Source organism: Dasypus novemcinctus, chromosome 18 (genome assembly GCF_030445035.2).
Source record: "Dasypus novemcinctus isolate mDasNov1 chromosome 18, mDasNov1.1.hap2, whole genome shotgun sequence".
Taxonomy (NCBI): domain Eukaryota; kingdom Metazoa; phylum Chordata; class Mammalia; order Cingulata; family Dasypodidae; genus Dasypus; species Dasypus novemcinctus.
In genome coordinates, this window is record NC_080690.1 from 8,681,535 (window position 1) to 8,690,880 (window position 9,346).

A 9,346-nucleotide genomic window follows, 5' to 3' on the forward strand; every position below is an offset into this window, starting at 1 on the left:
TATTTATATTTATTGGCAATTTAGATATCTTTTTTGTTAAGTGCCTGTTCAACTGTCTTGTCCATTTTTTTTGATTACCAGATGATCTTTTTTTGCTTATTGGTTCTATCTATCTATCTATCTATCTATCTATCTATCTATCTATCTATCTATCTATCTATCTATCTATCTTTATGTATCTATGTATCTATGTATCTATCTTTATCTATTTACCAATCATCTATCTTGGGGATACAATCATATAAGCTCATTATTGGTTATATCTATATATATCTACAGCTACACTTATATCTGTATCTATGTCTATACCTATATCTACTACAAATCTAGGCTGTGGCTTGCATTTTCACTCTCTTCATTGTGTCTTTTGATGAACAGAGTTTCTTAATTGTTATGTATTCTAGTATATCAATATTATTTTATTGTATGGTGTTGGTACTTTGGTTTCTTGTTTAAGAAAACTTTCCCTACTCCAAGGTCATGATGATGTTCCCATTATTTCCTAGAAGGTTTTCTTGTTTTTGATCATTGATCCACTTGTGATTGATATTTGTGGTCCGGGTTAAGAATCAAGTTTCATTTTTTTTCCTCATGGATATCAAATTGACACAATGCTATGTATTGAAAAGTTCATGTTTTCTCCAATTTCGCTGTGCCAGCTTTGTTGTGTACCAAGTATTTATATATGTGTGTTTCTCCTTTTGAGCTCTCTATTCCGTTCTGTTGGTTTGTGGGGCCAATAGTACTTGCCTTAAAGTCCCCATATCTGATAGAGCAATGCTCCCCACCTTGGTCTTTTTCTTTTTTAATGTCTGTCTTTTCTTTTCCCTTTATTTTTCCATAACTTTTAGGATAACTTTGTCAATTTCCACAAAAATATAGCTAGTATTTTGATGGGATTTTGAATCATAGATTAGGGAGAATTGAAATTTTTACAATAATGAATCTTTGAATCCATCAACATTGATGTCTTTCCATTTTTAAAAAGTTTTTCTTTACTTTCTTTCAATGTTGTTCTGCATTTTTTGTATAGTTGAAGTGCACATAGTTCATTATATTTATTCATAGGTATTTGGCACTTTAAAGTTTCTCTTGTTCAACATTTGCTTTTGGTGTAAAGATTGATCAGTTACTATATGAATACTTTGGATCTGCCAAACTTGCTAAATCTATTCTATGTTATATGTATTATTATGTATTTACTTTGAATCTAACAAAATTACTAAACTCAATTATCAGTTCTATATTTTATCTATAGATGCTTTTAAATTTTCTGCTATGCAATAATCATCCTCAAATAATGACAGCTTTACATAACTCACACCTATAGTAGAAAAAGAGGAAACATTTCCCATCTTCTTTAATAGGGCCAGTATAATCTTGATAAAAGCAACCTGACAAAAACCTTATATGGAAGGAAAATTATGAGCAAATTTCACTTATTACATAAATACAAACATCCTTAATAAAAGCTATTAAATAGTACTTTATATGCAAAAGAATAATATACACATTGAATAATACAATATAACAAAAGTAGGTTTATTCAAGAAATTCAACTTTTGTTTACTACCTGAAAGTCAATCACTTCTACTGCATTCTTTTGGTAAAAAAAATAAAAAAATAAAAATCACAAGTTCTGGTTCTAGGTAAGATGCAGTGAGCACCTTCGTCCTTGTCTTTCGCACTAAATGCAGCTGTAAAACCTGCCCATAATGTTTGGAGAAGCTATCTGAGTACTCTGAAGAGTAGATAGTATTACACAGATTGGGGAAAAATACCACAATTCAAAGTATTATTGAACCAGTGATGGGTTTTGTAGCAGTTTAATATTATTGATGAATTCCAAAAAGAAATATTGGATTATGTTTGTAGACTGATCTTTTCCTCTGGGCATATGAGATTATGCTGGATTCAAGTAAACCTCTTGTGTTAGTAGGGCGTTGAGTCCCCACCCTGTGGTGGGTGGGGACTCGCCATAAAAGGAATGGCAAAAGACAGAGTTGGAGGGATTCTTAATGTTAGGGCTTTTAATGTTGGAGTTTTTTTTTATTTTAAAGATTTATTTATTTATTTTTATTTCTCTCTCCTTTGCCCCATTGTCTGCTCCCTGTGTCCATTCACTGTGTGTTCTTCTGTGTCCACTTGCATTCTTGTCAGTGGCACCAGGAATCTGTGTCTCTTTTTGTCGCGTCATCTTGCTGTGTCAGCTCTCCGTGTGTGCGGTACCACTCCTGGGCAGGCTGCACTTTTTTTGCATGAGGCAGCTCTCCTTGCGGGGGTGCACTCCTTGTGCATTGGGCTCCCCTATGTGGAGACATCTCTGCAAGGCATGGCACTGCTTGCGTGTATCAGCACTGCGCATGGGCCAGCTCATCTCATGGGTTAGGAGGCCCTGGGTTTGAACCCTGGACCTCCCATATGGTAGGCGGACACCCTTATCAGTTGAGCCAAATCTGCTTCCCTTGATGTTGGAGTTTGATGCTGAAGTTGGAGCCCCAGGGCGAGAGACAGACCTGTTCGCTAGATAGTCTCCAGCTGACCTTGTGGAGAGTGGCAAAGCCTAGAAAGCCTCAGAGTCTACAGCTGACCTTGTGGAAAAAACAGGATTTGAGCCCAGAGGAACCCAGGAAGCCTAAACCCTCGCAGCCATTGGCAGCCATCTTGCTCCAACACATGAAAACAGACTTTGGTGAGAGAAGTAACTTATGCTTTATGGCCTGGTATCTGTAAGCTCCCACCCCAAATAAATACCCTTTATAAAAACCAACCAATTTCTGGTATTTTGCATCAGCACCCCTTTGGCTGACTAATACAGAAGTATAGGACGTATATGCACAAAATATAGGTTTCCTGTTTTTTCTCCTCTATCCCCTGGCTAGACTCAAGACAACCCAAAACTCATAAGTAGACACTACACATGGACAGTGGGAGTTCCAGGAGTCACCCTTTAGCTCTAAATTTAGAAGTGGGAAAGGAAACTCCTACTACTCAGAGTGGAGTAATCTCTCATTTTTCTTTTTCTTTTTCTTTTCCATTCTTCACTACCCCTGATCCCAGGAGAGAAAGAGTGGTGACTGTGGAGGATCACAGGCCTTAAAAATTCCCTTCCTGTGCTCACTTCGGCAGCACATATACTAAAATTGGGATGTTACAGAGAAGATTAGCATGGCCCCTGTGCAAGGGTGACACGCAAATTCATGAAGCGTTCTGTATTTTCACAATGATGGAAGAGTTTGTTGATGTGGGAGGGGTGGCATGGGTGGGGTGGGGGGTATATGGGGACCTCATATTTTTTTGAATGTAAAATTTAAAAGAAAATAAGAAGAAGGAAAAAATTCCCTTTCTTTCTGTTCAAAGGGGCTTTGGTACTGAAAGTGTGGGTCAAACTCCACTGCTTTTCCTCCTCTCTGTTCCCTCTCCCACCACTTCATTCTGGACACAGATGCAGTCAAAGGAAGGTCATGGCAGATTGAGATAACTAAATCCTCAGTATCAGGTCCAGATGTCTAGAAAGGATGGCCCTGTGAAATTGGAATGTATCAGGGAGATCACTGAGGGGGAAATTATAAATATATACATATTTTTGAGGTACCAGGGGCGACCTCGTATATGGGAAGCTGATGTGGCTCAATGGTTCTCAACCATTGAGCCACATCAGCTTCCCTGAGTTGTTTTTTGTTTGTTTGTTTTGCTTCTTCATTTTGTTTTTGTTTTTCAGGAGTCTCCTGGAACCAAACTTGGGACCTCCCATGTGGGAGATGGGGGCTTAACTGCTTGAGCTACATCTACTCCCTAAAATATTTTTAATCTAAAAAAAGTGAAACTCCAACCTATCAAAATTGTGAGATGCAGCTAAAGCAGTGCTTGGGAAGCAGTTTAAAGCACTAAATGCTTATATTAGAAAAGCAGACCGGTATAAAATTAGTAACCTATGCTTCCATGTTATCAAATTAGAAATAAGAGCAAAATGAACACAAATCAAGCAGACAGAATATAGTAATGAAGAAAAGAGATGAGTGAAATTGAAAACAATACCATTGACTAAAATCAACTAAACTAAAGGTTGATTCTTTGAAAAGTACAATAAAACAAGTAAATCTCAAGACTGACAGAGAGAGAGAGAGAAAGAGAGAGAGAGAAATTACCCATGTTAGGAATTGAAGAGGGAATATCAGCATAGTTGCATTAACATAAAAAAGATAATAAGAGAATATTATGAAGAACTCTACACACATAAATTCAGCAACTAAGATGAAATGGACCAATTCTCAAAACCACAAAATGACCACATCTCACTGAATGAAATGAGCAGAGTCTTACAGCTATTACATTGAATTTGTCATTACAAATCTCTGAGAAAGAAATCTCTAGGACCATATGTTTCAAATGATTGAACTCTATGAAAATATGAAAATTTAAAGAATACATAACATCAATTCTATACAATTCTTTCCAGAAAATAGAAGAGGGTATTATTGATCTGATACCAAAACCATACAAAGAGAGGAAAATACAGACCAATATCCCTCATGTACATAGATGCAAAAATCCTCAACAGAACATTAGGAAATCAAATCCAGCAATATATAAAAAGAGTGATACTCTATGACCAAAGGAGGTTTATCTGACAAATAATTCAAGACTGGTTCAGTATTCCAAAATCAACCCATGTTAACCAAATTACCACTCTAAGGAAAAATTACCATAGGGTCACATTAATTGATGTAGAAAATACACTTGGCAAAGTTCGACCCCAATTCACAATAAAAATCCTCAGCAAATTAGCATAGAAGGGAGCTTCCTCAACCTGGGAAATGCCACCTACAAAAACTTAAAACTGACATCACACTCAGTTGTGAAAGCTCACTTTTCCCAGGAGCAATGTAAGGATGCCTCCTTTTGACATGCCTGCTCAGTATTTTACCAGGAGCCCTGACCAGTGCAGTAAGGCAGAAAGGAAGAAGTATAAACATACAGATCAGAAGGAAACAAAGAAAACTCTCCCTATTTGCTGATGTCATGAGTGTCTATGTGAAAAATCTCCAGGAATCTACAAAATAAGTCTTGAACTTGTAAGTGAATTTTGCAATATTCACAGGATAACAAGATCAATGCATGTATACATACAAGTATCAATTATGTTTCAGTGTACTAGCAATCAACAAATGGAAAGCAAAAATTTTTAAAAAAGCATTTACAGTATCTTCAAAAAATGAAGTACTTAAGGCAAAAACTTAAAACATGTGTAGGTCTTGTATAATGAAATCTAAAAATGCTGATAAAAAAAAATAAATTGAAACCCAAATAATTAGAGAGACATACTGTGTTCATAGATTGGAAGACTCAGTATCATTCAACTATCAGTTGTCTTCAAATTGATCCATAGATTTAATCTAATCCCAACCAAATTCCTGGCAGGATTTTTGTAGATCAAATCAGGCTGATTCTAAAATTTGTATAGGAAGGCAAAGAAACTAGAACAGTCAAAAGAATTTTGTAAAAGAATTATGAATTTGAAAGAATCTCACTACCTTATTTTAAGACTTACTATAAAGCTATAGTAAACCAGGATTGCTGATTCCTACTGGATACTCATACTCAGGATCTACTGATTGTTACCTCTCATTTAGCACATGATAGGCTAATTTTGTTATAAACTTAATTTCCTAACTAAAGTAAAATTTGTCAAGACTTTAGTAGGTCTCCTGAGACCTTTAAAAACTCAAGGAAACTGGATATTGGATAAGAAGGCAGTCTGATGCCTTTATAGTAACACTGAACAATCCCTTATTTTTTGTTAGCTGGCATAGTTTTGCAAGCAATTCCATTCATTCTGTCTCAATCGCCCTGACAATACCTTGAGCTCAGCAGGCAGGCATTACTTCATTTTTCAGGTGTAGTCACTGAGGCAAAGAAGCCAAATGACAGACTAAGGATCCAGAAGGGTAAATCTCTTCTCATACCACTTAGGAACTTTCTCCCAGGATCTCTGTTTCTCTGCATTTGGGTGCCCATTCCATACCCTTCATCTTACCACCATGTCCCATTCCTGTTCTCATTCCAGAGTATCATATCTTTCCAGGAGATACTCCGCCCGAGCCAGAAACAAAATTGAGCTCTCTTGTCTTCCTTCTGTGCTGTTATACCAAACAAATACAATAAGATTTAGTTACCTGTCTGACAAAAAATCTTGCCCCTCTCCCCGTGCATGTTCTGCTTCACAAAAGCACCTGAAACACCCCAGAAAGATCCTTTCTGCTAAGACCACTTCTTTTGCAGCTGACTCAGGAATTGGGATGGGGGGGCTGGCAGATTCAACCATGAATCTGGGGATGATGAAGACATTCCCAGGTGGAATTCCCATAGTCTTTGACTAGCCAGAAACAGCTTACCTTGAGGGATTTTGATTATTCCTTCTGAACACCATAGGATTAAGAGAGCAGGTAAGCGAAGAAGCAAAACAATGAGTATTGAGGCACATGTCTGGAAGGCAAAGAAATGGAAACTATGTTTGGAACATCAGAGACCCTCTCAAGGTAAATCTAACTTACACAGGACAAGCATTCCTTCAATGATATGGAGTATATGAGCCGGGACTATGGAGATACAGGGAATACATCTGTGATTAAGACAAATATTCTCTGCCTTCTTGGTGTGTACAGTCTGGGGGAACTATAGATTAATGAACCAAGAAGTGATTATGAAACTCCACACCCAGTTTTCGCATGGGAGATTTATAGGTTGCAGTTGTAGCACCAAGAATGGAGTTCAAAGGATTTCTGGAGGAGACAATGTCTAAGCTGAGTCCCAAAGGACAGTCAGATACTAGTTAGATGAATGGGTATGGAGGTAGAAGAGGGGAAAACATGTCCAAGAAAATACAGATATTTCAAAGTAGTACAATAATTGCAGTTTGGTATGGCTTCAGAATACAGAATGGGAAAAATATTTCTCTAGGCAAAACCATGTGTTACTTTAGTTAACTGGACCCAAATGTATTACCTGAAATTGAAATCATCTGCATGAATTGAGTCCCTGCTTTATCTTTACAAATGGGATCAGGCAGTCAAGAAAGTGCAGCTTAACTCAGATTTCCACCTTCAACTCCTTGCCTGGCAAAATGTGAATCAATTCCCCTCTCGTTGGGGCAGAAAGTGCCCTCGAGTGGAATTGAAAACAGGTGCTGTTCATGAATCTTCTGGGTCCAGCGCAATACAAATTGAACATGTATTTTTGCCACCCCTCAGAGAAGCTGCCGTCAACTGAAAGTCCAACAGTCTCTCCAATTCCAAAACCAAGTAATGCAGAAGAATGCTGGATCTTTTGAAAAGGCCATTTATTTTTGTTATTGAGATTGTTATCATTTTACTATGTCTCCTAAGGAGTTTCCTAGTTGAGAAAAAATTAGAAATAACTAAAGAGAGAATGAGAACTCCAAACCTGGGAAATATTTTGTCATTTCTCCCCCACCCCAATCCCAGAACATTGACTCAGCTTTGGCTAGTGGAAGGGAATTGGTCAGTGAACCTGCTGGTATAAATCCACAGTAGAAATTTAGTGTCTTCTCTGTGCCTTTCTATAAATGTTGGACAGTGACTAGGAATATGACTTTGAAGTGTCTGGCTGTGCAGGGACTCGTGTGGAGGATAGAGACAGCATATTGGTGAGTGAGTGTGTAGGAAGGTAGTTGTGTCTTATGTCATCATGCCATGGCCTAGGACACTTCAGTACATGCCCAGTTCCACCCCCACCTCTAGGTGGAAAATTGGGGTCCTCTGCTCTGCTCAAATGTATTGTGATTTTTGAGACTATTCAACTTTATTTATCTATTTTATAAAAATTTCAAGGTTTAAGAAGAGGCTAAATGATCTGAATAGAACTGAAATGCTTTAAATGGCAAAAGTTGTCGATTAGCAATAGCTATTTTTTTCCCCCTCCCAAACAGGAGGAAGGCAAGTTGCGTGGAAACGACCTTGTTTTCCTCTTCAGCATCCTCTAGATGGTGCTGCTGCTACAGCTATGGGCTGTAAATGGTTTCAGCACTTCGAGTCAAACCAAATATTTAACTTATTAGAAGTCTTATGCTTGTGGTTAATTGCTAATATGATACTATTGATAATTCATACCCTCACATTTACCCTGGATTCTGCCAAGAATGAGCCTATACATATAAATGAGTAATTTCAAGGGCTGGAACAAGTGCACTTCTCTGGTTATGATTTAATAAAGTGGAAGACTTTTAGGTCTGGCTGATTACCCGCCTCCCCACCCACCCATCATAACCTAGCATAGGATTAGCTCTTGCTTCTGCTTGTGGTGGCTATGCCAGGCCCTTGTACATAGCAGATACTAAATTAATGCTTGCCAAATGAATTTTCAGTTTTACTTTTTCCTATCACTACCGATTAGGGATAAGATGATCAACTGGATTAAGCTTTTAAAAAACCCCAGTTGGACATCAATACTTGTCTTTACAATGAAAAAAATAGAAGTCCTTTTTTTCTTGATTCCTGAACATGAAATGGCCTAAAATATATATATATATATATATATATATATAAATCACTTTAATTTAAAAGCAAATTGGTTTTCAGGTTGGTTCCATTGAAATGCAGAAATGGTATGAACAATTTTGCTTGATAATTACTTGAATGTTAATCAAGATTTTATTAAAATCAATATTTGATATGCTGCTCAATTTAATTAAATTAAACCATAGAGAAATGACTATTAAATGAGTTTGAAAATCAATCGCGGGATAAGGTGTGTTTCTTTTAATTAGATTAACATATGAATTGTTGGGCTAAGCAACTGCTGACCACAAAAGAAACAAAAAAAACCTCACCACTTTTGTTTACACAGTATGAACAACTAATAATGTGCATATACTCTGCTCTGCTGTCTATATGTTTCTTCCTTTATTTTGAAATAAAATCCCATGCGGTCCATCTCATCAGTTTATCATACAGACTCAGGCTTGAACCAGGATGAGTATCCCAGGGTGTTCAGCTGGTAAACAGTGGAATTTGATTTTAACACAATGGCCAAGTTTTTCTCGCTAATTTATATTGCTTACAAATAGGATGAAAAAGCACAGTTGATTGCGAGGACATTGGATAGTTTTCTTCCTGAAAGAAGTGTTGGTTTTATAGAAGAGTCATTGGAAGGAGAAAAAACCCAGTCAAAAAGCCTATGTGTTGACTTAGAAAGTCTGAGTCCTATGGACTGCAAAAAAAAAAAAAAAGTTTTTATTTTCTGGATAGACAATACAGTTATTTACTATATAATTTATGCTTGTTGAGAGTGGCAGAGATTTATGGCTTTAGCAAAAAAGTGTTCTAAT

At 37.0% G+C, this 9,346-nt stretch overlaps 1 non-coding gene across 1 annotated transcript; it reads left to right on the top strand.

The window, feature by feature from the left end:
- The first annotated feature begins 3,113 nt into the window (after positions 1-3,113).
- Positions 3,114-3,220, top strand: LOC131274424 (U6 spliceosomal RNA). Its single transcript, XR_009181705.1, has one exon. It is a non-coding gene; the product is annotated as a U6 spliceosomal RNA (small nuclear RNA).
- Positions 3,221-9,346: the final 6,126 nt, after the last annotated feature.